Here is a 12,882-nt window from a genome sequence, read left to right as displayed (position 1 = left end):
TGAAAAATGCTTTAAATCACTATTGGTTAGAGAGATTCAAATCAAAACAACTATGAGATATCACATCACATATATCAGGTTGGGTACCATGACAAAACAGGAAGATGATAAAAGTTAGAGAAGATATGGCAGAGTTGTAACACCAAATCATTGTTGGTGGAGCTGTGAGCTGGTCCAACCATTCTGGAGAACAATTTGACACTATGCCCAAAGGGCTACACAAATGCACATGCAATATCTCTTCTAGGACTGTATCTCCAAGAGATCATAAAAATGGGAAAGTGTCCCACATGTACAAAAATATTTATAGCAACACTCTTTGTGGTGGCCAAAAACTGGAAATCAAAGGGATGCCCATCAATTGGGGGAATGGCTGAATAAATCGTGGTATATGAATGTAATGGAAGACTTCAGAGAGGCCTGGAAAGACTTTTATGAACTGATGATGACCGAAAGGAACAGAACCAGGAGAACTTTATACACATATACACACCAACAACCACAGTGTATGAGGATTTTTTCTGGTAGACTTAGAATTTCTTTGCAATGCAAGGACCTAAAAAATTCTCAGTGGTCTCTTAAGGAAAAATGCCTTCCACATTCAGAGAAAGAATTATGGAATTTAATCACAGAATACAGCAGATCATTTTCTTTTGTTTTATGTTTTGGTTTGTTTTATGATTTTTCCCGTTCATTTTTTTCTTCTGTGCAACATGAATAAGGTGAAAATGTATTTAATAGAAATGTATGTGTAGAACCTATATAAAATTGTATGCTGTGTCATGGAGGGAGGGGGGAGGGATGGAGAAGGAGAGGGAGATGGGGGAAAATCTGTTTTATGGAAGTGATTGGAGAACACTGAAAACAAATAAAATAATAAAATGGAAAAAAATTGAAAGCAAGCAATTCAACACAAGTCATACATACATGTGTAGCTATGGAAAACTATATATATATGTATATATATACACATATATACAAAATCATTACTTTAATACACTTGACATGTAGCCATCCAGCTTAGTAATTCATATCCTCATTTCTCCATCATCTCATTCCATTTTGTGATAACTCGTTTTTTTTCAACTAATTCCTACATTTAAACCTAAAGTTTAACTACTTGTCTCTTTAATTTACATATGACCTTAGTCTATTAAGATTAGTGAATGGGTTCCTGCAGGACACAAGTGTGTGTTCATTCTTCTTTGCTGATGAAGATCATGCCATCAAAGAAATTATGACATGACTTGCACTTGACTTTGTTTTGAGTGAGGGAAGACTGTGCAGGTCACCAGCCTCAATTCTCCAAAGTCATCTGAATCCAGTGACCAGGTACTCATCAGGATGGCTGGAGATGACCCAGGATGAGGCAACTGGGGTTAAGTGACTTGCCCAAGGTCACACAGCTAGTGAGTGTCAAGTGTCTGAGGTGAGATATGAACTCAGGTCCTCCTGACTCCTGCACTGGTACTCTATCCACTGCACCACCTAACTGCCAGGACACAAGCAAATTAAGATCGAGTCAACGACTAGATTAAAAGCATCCTGGAGATAAAAGCTTACTACAATTGGAGAAGGTCCCTAGGGCGATTCTCATGTACAAGACAGAGAGATTTATCCTACAGTACAGTGAATTCAGAAGTGATTGAATAATCAGACCTGAGTAGACATCTTTAATGACTCAATGTCTTGTTGGAAGGTGGTCCCTCTTTGGAGTGCCTCTGGAACCTATTCATGATTTTGTACTAATTACCATTTCCTAGCTCCTTGAAGGTACTGTCCAGATTTCATTTCTGTATTTCTGTTCCCAGCACCTTCCACAGAAACTTATTCATTCTATATGCCTGCTAAATGCTTCATAAATTGAATCAACAATGACATGGATAAAGACATAAATGGTGGACTTCTTAAAGTTGAAGATGACAAACTTATGCAGGAGAGCCAACAACTTGGTTTGACAATCTGAATTCAAAAAGGATTTAACAGGCTAGAGAACTGACCCAAATCTAAGGAAATGAAAGAAAGTAACTAAAATTTTGTATCTGGGTTCAAAAAATCATCTTCATAGGTATATGAAGGGGAAAATACTGGTATATAGTTTATCTGAAAATGATCTTGGATTTTTAAGAGATTCGTGCTCAATTTCAGCCAATGGTGAGGAATTGAAGGCAGTTCATAGATCATAGCTTATCTGTGACTGGTGGAGTCAGAGACAGTGAGATTTGGGAAAGGGATGTCTCCAGACACTTTACCTTTTCCTCTTCATTTATTTTTCTTTCTGAGGATTCATACTTAGAGTTGAAAATGATACTTGAGATTATCTAGACAAATCTCCTTATATAACAGATGAGGATCCTTAGACAAAGAAAGGGAAAGCGACTTGTCCAAAAGAGTATTAGCAGATTCTCAGCTTAAACTAAGGTGCTTTGTCTCTAAACTGAGGGAACTTTGCATTGGGCTAGACTCTAAACTAGATGAACTCTTTCATTTTATTAATATGAGGAGCTAATTATGCTGTTTTATTTTTTTAAGAAAAAGTTCATCATAGAAAGGCATATGGACTCTATATTATCAACATGTCTTTGGCTTTCTTTATCATTTACTTCTTAAGTAGATTTTCCATATAGTTTCTTCCCATCTTTACAATGAAGTAACCATATATCAGATTTTATGTTGATTTAATTTGGAGTGTCTTATAGAGTAACTCAAGGAATATTTCTACCACTTCATCCTCAGAAACTGATGTTGGGCACATGCTCCAGTGACTTTTATGATCATCTTTTGGTCCATTATTGATATTAAAATATATAATAACCATATATTCCATGAAATAGCTTTTTGTTATCTCTGAGCAGATGATAAAATTTATTTGCCAACTTATTCCTTTGAGTCTCCAAGAAACAAACATCTATTGTCCGTTCTTCTATTTAACTGTCATCTTTTTTTCTTATGGTTTCATTTACAGCGAAAATATTAAGATTGAGATGACTCAATTCCTAGTTCATAGAGCTATATGTCCACTTATTGCTCATTAGACAAGGATATGATATATAGCTCATAAATGGTCCAACTAAAATTCATGGGTGGTTAGAAGCACGTGATTTTTCCCATCTTCTGTTCCCTTTCCCAGACTGCTTCTACGATTACTGCAGAAGCATAAGAGGCCTTGAAAGACCAAAGTTTTTTTTTTTCTCTTGTTCATGGATTGTCAAAGCTGCCAAAATGTGAATATTTTTTTAAAATCACCACCAAATGGCCAGTCTATTGATGATATTCCTATACAGAATAACTTCATGGATATTTGGAAAGCAAACTGAGGCTATTAGCAGGACCATACTCAAAGCATTTGCAATATAATAGAATCAGCCAGACCTTTCGCTTTATTGGCATAGCCTGCAAGAATCCAGGGTCACCACTACTGTGAGTCATTGGAATAGAATTATGAATACGAATACTTTCTTTGAAAAGAAGAATTGGTGGGTAATAACTATGCAAAACACCAGATAGCACCATAAAGAATGAAATGGGCTATGCTTTAACAGATTTGTTATTGACGTGGGAGTTATCTGTGAGTCAGATAGCTTTCTGTATAGAGTCAGATATCATTGAGTCATTAGAGCTAAGATCAAAATTAGTACAAAACAAGAAGAAGTAGCAATAATGAAATAACTCATATTTAAATTAAAGTGTAATTACTTGAAAAAGAAATTGAAACTAAAAATAGAAAATGAAGAACAAAAATTATGAAGAGATTGTATAAGTTACAAGGATTTTAACTAATACAAATTAATTGCTACAACAAAGAGACCAAATAGATCAGAAAGTATGTCATTCAGCAAACATCTGGCTTACATAAAATCTTAAAAAGATGGCTTCCAAAGGCCACACTGGATTGGAATAGAAGCTCTTTCATAAAATCTTTCCAAGAAAGATAGTGAGCATCTTAAGCGGTGTATTTTCTAACAAAGTAGAGAGAAACACTGGAAAAGAAACACCATTTAAAGAAATCTTGGCAAGATATCCAATTAAGTAAAGTTATCCCAAGGCTATTCAAAGATCAAAATGGAAGAACAGCAAATAGGAAAAAAAATTGAACAAATTTGCAAAACAAACCCCAAAACAAACTTTTCTCTATTAAAGGCAGTGGAACTATCATACTTGTATCCAAAATCACAGTCTGGAATATGCTTATAGAAAAATTAAGATGGTACTAAAGATATCAAACACAGGATTCATAATTGGGTTGAATACACACTTACATAAGTGTGTGTGTGTGTGTGTGTGTGTGTGTGTGTATAATACTTGCATATACACACATTTGGGGGGGGAGAGAGAGAGAGTGAGTGAGAGAGAGAGAGAGAGAGAGAGAGAGAGAGAGAGAGAGAGAGAGAGAGAGAGGAGATTCATGCTGGAGGCAATAAAATTGTGAAAGCTTTGAAGATATCCTATGTATAAAGTATCTGAAGGAAGGGAAGATATCAAAGTCATGGTTACACTTTCTTATTTAGCCTCCACTGAAATAATTTGAATGGAAGAAATTTACATCCTCTAACCGTTCATTTCCCTTTGAAACAGTCCTGTGAGAAACTTTTTTTCAAATATATCCAGTCTTAATTTGCTACTTTGTGCCTCCCAGTCATTGACTGCTCCCATGTTCTTACTCCTGGAACCAAACAAGATACATCTAATCTCTCTTCCATTTGGTAATCCTTCAAATTATTGAAGATAATGAATATATCCCCCACATATCTCCAGCATAAAGATCCCTAATCTCTTACGCTGATATTTATTTACCATTACAATCATTCTCTAGGTGTACTTCAGCTTATCCATGTCCTTCCGAAATTTGGTTCCCCAAACTCAGCCTAGCTCTACAGATGTATAGTCTGGCCCAGGCAAACAACAGTAAAATTTCTACTATACTCGTTTTCAGAATTATAACTTTTTTGATGCAATCTAACAAAACATTAGTCTTTTTTTTGTTCAAGTGATGTAATATATGAAACAAACTGCAAACTTTAAAGTTCTCTATGAATGTCAGTCGTTAATATTATTACTCTTGTCTACTACATCGTACTTTTGATTTATTTTGATATTGTAGTACACTAAACCCCCAAGATCCTTTTTCAGACCATCTACTGTCTATCCTGGTCTTCTTTCTCCCCTCCACCTTGTACTTTTGAAGTGGGTTTTTTTGAACCCATATATAAAACAATATTTTCATTTTTTAAAGTTTGATTTATGTGGAGTAACATTGAAATCGTATTTGTTCCTCATTCCATCACCTAAAATGCTGGCCATCCCATAACACTCTGTATTATCTGCCAATTTTATGAGCACACCATTTTTCCTTAAGCTACTGATAATTCAATTGAAGAAGCATTTGAAGTACTTCCTTTCAGCAAGGTGCTATACAAAGGGAGATAGAGACAAGAAAAGAGCTGATTCCTCCAATGAGCTGATAATATGGTATAAGGTATATGATCAAAAAGAGTTCTTTGAGACATTCTGCTAAATATCATCTATCAAGATGACATCAAGTTAGGTGGTGCCACTCAATAGATATTAATTCAACCAGATCCAGATCTGGGCTCCATTTCTCCCTCTTGTGCAAAAAAAACACCATGAACAACCTTGTCAAATGCTTTGTTAAAATCTTGGTCAAATTTAGAAACTGAGACTCAGAGAAGCTATATGATTTGATGAAATTCTCATAACTAATAAGGCTAGTTGCCACTATGAAGGTGAGAGGAAACAAGTATTTACTAAGTTCCTACTATGTATCAGGCACTATCCTCCAATATTTTACTAATCATTTTCAAATATCTAATCCTCAAAATAACCCTGTGAGGTAGATGTCATTGTTATCCCCATTTTGCAATAAAGATACTTGAAGCTGACAGGGTCAAACAGTGACAAAGTCTCTGAGGCTAGACTTGAATTCAGGTCTTCCTGACTCTAGGCTCAGTATTCAGTGCATGGTCTTGCTGCCCCATATCCAACCCACATAGCATGACTCCAAATTTTGTTTTCCTTTACGTACACTACAACTATCTCACATCAAATATAATATTACATATTCAAAATATTTCAAGGTAATCAAATAGAACATAATTATTCTTAAAATACTTATGAATCCACTGAAGCTTGGATTAGATCAATGGCTTATCCGAGGTCATACAACTAAGAGGTAGAGAAAGGGCTTGAAGTCAACCCTTCTGACACCAATATCCAATGCTCTTTCCATTGAAACTTGATAACGACAAAGGAACAGCCAATGCAACCAAAAAAAAAAATGATTTCCCTAGGCAATCAGATTTCAATCCCCATGGTCAACATAGATGCTATACTTCTACATTTGTATAAATCCCTTTCCTGATCTCACCTTCAGGCGCTGCTATACAAAACTATCTCTATGAGGTTCCATTTCCTTAGGACCAATCTGGAGCAGGATTTTCTTGAATCACTCATTCATTCATCTGGTTCCCAATGTTTTCACTTTGTGACTGAACAAGAGAGAAGATCAAAAACTCTACTGCTACCCATACAGGAGTGGTGGCCAGGGCTGATATCTTCAGATCTAAGAACATTTAAACACAGCACCAGGGACAAGTTTCTCCAATAGTGTCATTTCCTTCCTATTCTTGGCACTTCAAACCCAACACATCCATATGAAAATGTGGGTCATCTCTCCCCAACACAGTCCCATCTCCAATAGCCAGTTGGGTTATTAGAAATCCATCTCCATGCTTGGCCACTTATCTGAACACAACACAACATATTGGTTAAAACACTCAATTTAAAGTCAGAAAGACCCTACTAGGTGGCATAGCTACCTTGGTTTCAGAGTCAGAAAGACTTAAGCTCAAATCCTGCCTCATATTTATTAACTGTTTCCTTGGGCAAATCACTTAATGTCCATCTGCTTCAGTTTATTTTTCTGTAAAGTGGAGATGATAACAACATTTATCTTCCAAAATACTTATGAACATCAAATGAAGTCATATTTATACCAGGCTAATCACAGGTACTCCTCTTCTAAGCATTTTTTTAATCTTTGGAACTGAAAAAATGTTGCCTTAACCATATGTTTATTAGAAAGTTTAAAGGATATGGCGTGTTATAAGTGCTTTGCAAAATTGCCAGGCTGTATGAATGGCAGTCATTATTCTATATGAGACTTGCATTTATTCAGTTTATGTTTCCTTCAATAATTAATGGAACATGGAAGGGTTGACAAACTGAATAGAACTGTCTAATGCTAAAGAAGTCTTAATAACAAACTATCAAATGTTGATTGAGCTCATATTAAGTTTAGATTATTAATATAATACAATAAAATATGCAACATAACATAATATATGATGCAGTAATATAATAAGATATATAAAATGATATGATATAATATAATGTAATGTAATTTAAAATGGTTGCAATACACAGTTGAGACAACATCAGGCCTTAGGTAGCAACCACAACAACAATAGTAACAAAATAATTATTTGTTTTATTGCAAATAATTTTACATTCATTATATCATTTAAGCCTCACAAAGCCCCTGTAAGACAATTGTTACAGTTATTATTATCCCCATTTTATAAATAAAGAAACTGAGAATAAGGAAGATTAAGTTACTTGACCAACAACATACATCTCTGAAGGATCTGAGGAGAGATTCCAACCAAGCTCTTCCTGCCTCCCACTGTCTCAGCCCAGCCAAGTGTATACTCTCCTAGCTCCTTTGTTTTCTTTTTCTCTATGTCTTTATATTCAGGACACATTCTCATCCACTATCACATAAGAACACTCAGCCTTTGCAGTAAACTTTATATTATATTTCCATAGGTTTCCAAATCACTTTTCTCCTTCAAACTTTGGGACTTTGGTGGTATCTGTATTATTATCTTCATTTCATTGATGAGAAGGAATCTAAATGATTTAAATGAAGGACTCCAAAGCACTTGGGAAATTAATGACAAACCAAGATAAGAAGCCAGTTCTATTCCAGTGTCCTTTCTTCAGAGCATGTTGGCAGAGAACAATAGTCTACTTCTATGTAGTATTAAAGTCCAAGAACGCAGTTATGTTAAGTTGACTCTGGGTTGTCTAAGACAATGTTAGGCAAGAGTAAACTCACGTAGCTTTTTCTAAGCTGTGAAGACTTCTAGAGAAGTTTTACAATGGAATATGTGACTGTTTAGCTTACATATCTGCCTTGATTAATGCAGTGAGATTCACCACAAGAAGACTGATCACCAAGGCATGATTTCTTTGGGCTAAATCAGCTCAAAATAGGGGAAAAATTCAAAATGACCAATAGTCCTTTGTAGTGACTCCTGATTTCACAGTGGTAGTGGCAGGAAATGGAAAAAAAATGGACAGATGGTGCTAAGAAGATTCAAATTAGAGAAAAAAACATTTTGTCAAATGATGCTCAAATGATCTTTTTGACTGATCTGACTTCCACATCCAGGAAGCTACAATACATCGGTACTTTAATTCATCCCTTTTCATAAAACTGAGAAGCCAATGAAGGTGAAGAGACAAAAGAACTTCTAACATAACTCTCAGTGATTTGAAACTGGAACGAAAGTCAGACATGTCAGCTCATAGTGGTGGCAGACTTTCCTTGTAGGAATGTACCTTTGGTTACAATTTCCTTCTTCAGGAGTGATGAATTAGCTATAACATGATGCAGCTGAAGGTTCCTGTCAAGAACAGAACACTAAATAGAAAATCACAGACAATAGGCACTTCTTTTTATAAGCAGGAAGTTGAATCCCAGATCATGAGTGCCTGAACCCTTCACCTTGTGACTGATCCTTTGGATGTTATGAGTCAAAATTTAGTTGGAAGCAGTGTTGAATTTTGTGAACTTCTGAACTTTCTTCTAAGAGAAGCAGGAGTAGAGGAAGTGAGTAGACTTAAAAATTGACTATCTCGATAAAATTAATTTCTCTGTATTATAGAAAACTGGCCAAGATCTTAAAAAAATAATCATAGTAGCTAGCATTTATATAGGACTTTAAGGTTTGCAAAACACTTTGTATGTGTTATCTCATTTGTTCTTCACTACAAACCCTGTTGTGCTTCCACTAACTAAAGACATATCCCTTCTGCCCTTTGGGGCTACATTATTTGAAAAAGTCATTTACAGTAGGTTCCTCCACTTTCTACTTTCTCACTTTCTTCTTAAGCACTTATATTCAAGCTTCCACCTTCATCATTCCACCATACCTGCTTTCTCCAGATTTACTTATGATCTCTTAGTTGTTGAATCTAATACCATTTTTTCCAATCTGCATTCTCCTGGATTTTTTGTAGCCTCTGAAACTTTTAATCACTCTCTTCTGCTTAATATTATATTTTCTGGAGGTTTTCAAGATGTCACTCTCTCCTAGTTCTGCTCCCACCTACGGTACTGCTCCTTCTCAGTCAATTTTGCCCTCTAACCATAGGTATTCCTTAGGATTCTGTCCTGGGCCCTCTTCTCTTCTTCCTCTATACTATTTCCCTTACATTGATCTCATCAGTTCCCATGGATTTAATTACCATCCCTATGCTAAAGATTCTCAGATCTCAATATCCTGTCCTAACCTCTCTGCTGACCTTCAATTTCACATTTTCAACTATCTTTCAGACCTTTTAAACTGAATCTAATAGACATCTTAAAATCAACATGTCTGAAACTGAATCCATTATTTTTTCCCTTAAACATTCCCCACCTCTTACCTTCCCTACTACTTTAGAGGGCAACACCATTCTCAGAGTCCTGCAAGTTCACAAGCTAGGAGTCATCCTGGACACTTGACAATCTCTCACCCACAATATCCAATCATTACTAAGGACTATTAATGTCTCCTCTGAAGAATCTCTCAAATAAGCCCCTTCTCTCCTCTGACACTATCACTGTTCTGCTGTGAAGTCTTGTTACCTAACACCTGAATTATTGTAGTAGCTGCTGGTGGATGTGCCTTCCTCCCCACTCTGATGCATTCCCCACTCAGCCAACTGAGTCATTTTCCTAAAATACAGGTACTACCATGTTACATCTATTCACCATAAACTCTAATGACTAATGAATGATCTCCAGGATCAAATACAAAATCCACTGTTTGACATTCAAAGCCCATCATAACCTTGCCCTCTCCTACCTTTACAGACATCTTCTACCTTACTCCCAGAGAAGAACTCCTGTACTCTTCCATGTAATGAACACTAGTCTGCTCATTGCTCCACAAACAAGACACTCCATCTCTTGACTCCAGGCATTTTGTTCTGATTGTACTCCATTCAAGAACTGCTCTTCTTCCCCATCTCCTACTGGCTTCCCAGGTTTATTTCCAATCCTGTTTTCTACAAGAAGCCTTTCAATCCCCTTTCATTGGTTCATTGTTTTCTATTTCTCAAGCACATAGCTTACTTGTACATATTTCTTTGTTTGTTGTCTCTTTACTTAGACTGTAAGCTCCCTGAGGGCAGGGGCTGGCCTTTGCCTCTTTTTTGTATCGCTAGTGCTTAGCACAGTGCTTTCACCTGATGAAATTTTTTTTCTTTCGTTTTTCTCATGTGACTTCCACACGCTCCTGCTCTCCTGGCCACTGCCTAGTAAAATTCCTCTGAAAATGAAATGATGGAGTTTTGTTCTTTCTCTACAAGCTAGTCTAAGATAATGGTGTCTAAGTGACATATAAACAGAGACCACTAAACCATGCATTAAAAATCCCTATAAGCTACATAATGACTTGGACACCACACACACACACACACACACACACATATAAGTATATATATATATATATATATATACACATAAATGTATGTATGTTTTTCTATGCATGCACATGTGTACACACATGCATACATATGCATATATATCATACGTATTCATTAATTTTTTTATTTTAAGAAATATTTCCTAATTAAATTTTAATCTGGATGGGAAAGCACTCAGGAAGGTTCTAGGCCACATGCAGTCTGCAAGCCTTTTGTCTGACACCTCTAAGTGTCTCTACTCTAAGTTGATTTTTTAAAACATATATGAGAAATTATGTTATTTTTTCCTAACATAGAATTATCATTAATATAAATCTAATTTGACCATGGTGGATAGTTTCTGGAACATATTACTAAAGTTTTGAATCTACATTCAATAGTGCTATTAGCTTATCTTTTCTTTCTTTTTTTGGAATTCTAATATTTTTTTTTTATTATTATTTTATTTGTTTTCAGTGTTCTACAATCACTTTCATATATCTTAGACTTTTTCCCCGCCCTCTCCCTCCTGCACCCTTATTTCCCCAGTCCCTCCCTGAGATGGCAAACAATTTTATATAGGTTCTACACATGCATTCCTATTAAATACATTTTCACCTTAGTCATGTGGCATAGAAGAATTAAAATGAATGGGAGAAATCATAAAACAGAACAAAACATAATACAAAGGAAAATTATCTGCATCATTCTTTGATCAAATTTCTTAGTTGTTTCTCTGGATATGGAAGGCATTTTGCCTTAAGAGATAAGTGGGAATTCTTTAAGTCCTTACATTGCAAGTAGTAAGTCTACCAGAAAAATTCCTCACACACTGTGGTTGTTGCTGTGTACAAAGTTCTCCTGGTTCTGCTCCTTTCAATCAGCATCAGCTCATATAAGTCTTTCCAGGCCTCTCTGAAGTCTTCATCATTTCTTATAGCACAATAGTATTCCATTACATTCATATACCCACAATTTACTCAGCCATTCCCCAATTGATGGGCATCCCCTTGATTTCCAGTTTTTGGCCACCACAAAGAGTGCTGGTATAAATATTTTTGTACGTGTGGGACCCTTTCTCATTTTTATAATCTCTTGAGGATACAGTCCTAGAAGCAGTATTGCTGGGTCAAAGGGTATGTACAATTTTGTAGCCCTTTGGGCATAGTTCCAAATTGCTCTCCAGAATGGTTCCATCAGCTCACAGCTCCACTAACAATGAATTAGTGTTCCAATTCTCCCACATCTTCTGCAACATCTATCGTATTCCTGTTTTGTCATGTTAGTCAATCTGATAGGTGTGATGTGGTATCTCAGAATTGTTTTGATTTGCATCTCTCTAATCAACAGTAATGTAGAGCATTTTTTTATATGACTACAGATAGTTTTAATTTTTTTCCTCTGAAAACTGCCTATTCATATCTTTTAACCATTTATCAATTGGAGAACAACTTGTATTCTTGTACATTTGACTCATTTCTCTATATATTTTAAAATGAGGCCTTTTTCAGAGCTACTAGTCGCCAAAATTCTTTCCCAGTTTTCTGCTTCCCTCCTAATCTTGTTTTCATTGGATTTGTGCAAAATCTTTTCAATTTAATGTAATCAAAAGTATCCATTTTGCACTCTATAATGTTTTCTATTGCTTGTTTAGTCAAAAATTCTTCTATTCGCTATAAATCTGACAAATAACCTATTCCTTCCTCCATGAATTTGTTTATAATGTCAATCTTTATACCTCGATCATGTACCCAATTGGACTTTATTCTTTTGTACGTTTTCAGGCATTGATGTACCTCCAGTTTCTGCCACACTTATCCAATTTTCCCAGAAATTTTTCTCTTCTTTTCCTTTACTTGATTATTCCTTTGAGCATATAGAAAGAGTTTGATAGAGTTAATTCTCATTTTTTGAGAATAATTTGTGTAATGTGATCATTAGTTGTTCTTTATCATCTTGTGGAAGAATTATTAATCAAACAAGGGGTGGAAATAAGTACAAAAGAGATCATTTCAGTTACAAGAAATTGAACAGGGATCAAAGCCAAGATGGTGGAGTAGAAAGACACACATATTCTAGCTCTTCCCCCACAGCCCATAAAACACCTGTAAAAATGACTCTTAACAA

The sequence above is a fragment of the Notamacropus eugenii genome, chromosome 2, assembly GCF_028372415.1.
Source record: "Notamacropus eugenii isolate mMacEug1 chromosome 2, mMacEug1.pri_v2, whole genome shotgun sequence".
Taxonomy (NCBI): domain Eukaryota; kingdom Metazoa; phylum Chordata; class Mammalia; order Diprotodontia; family Macropodidae; genus Notamacropus; species Notamacropus eugenii.
The sequence above is the reverse complement of the archived record's forward strand: the minus strand, read 5'-3'. Positions refer to the sequence as shown.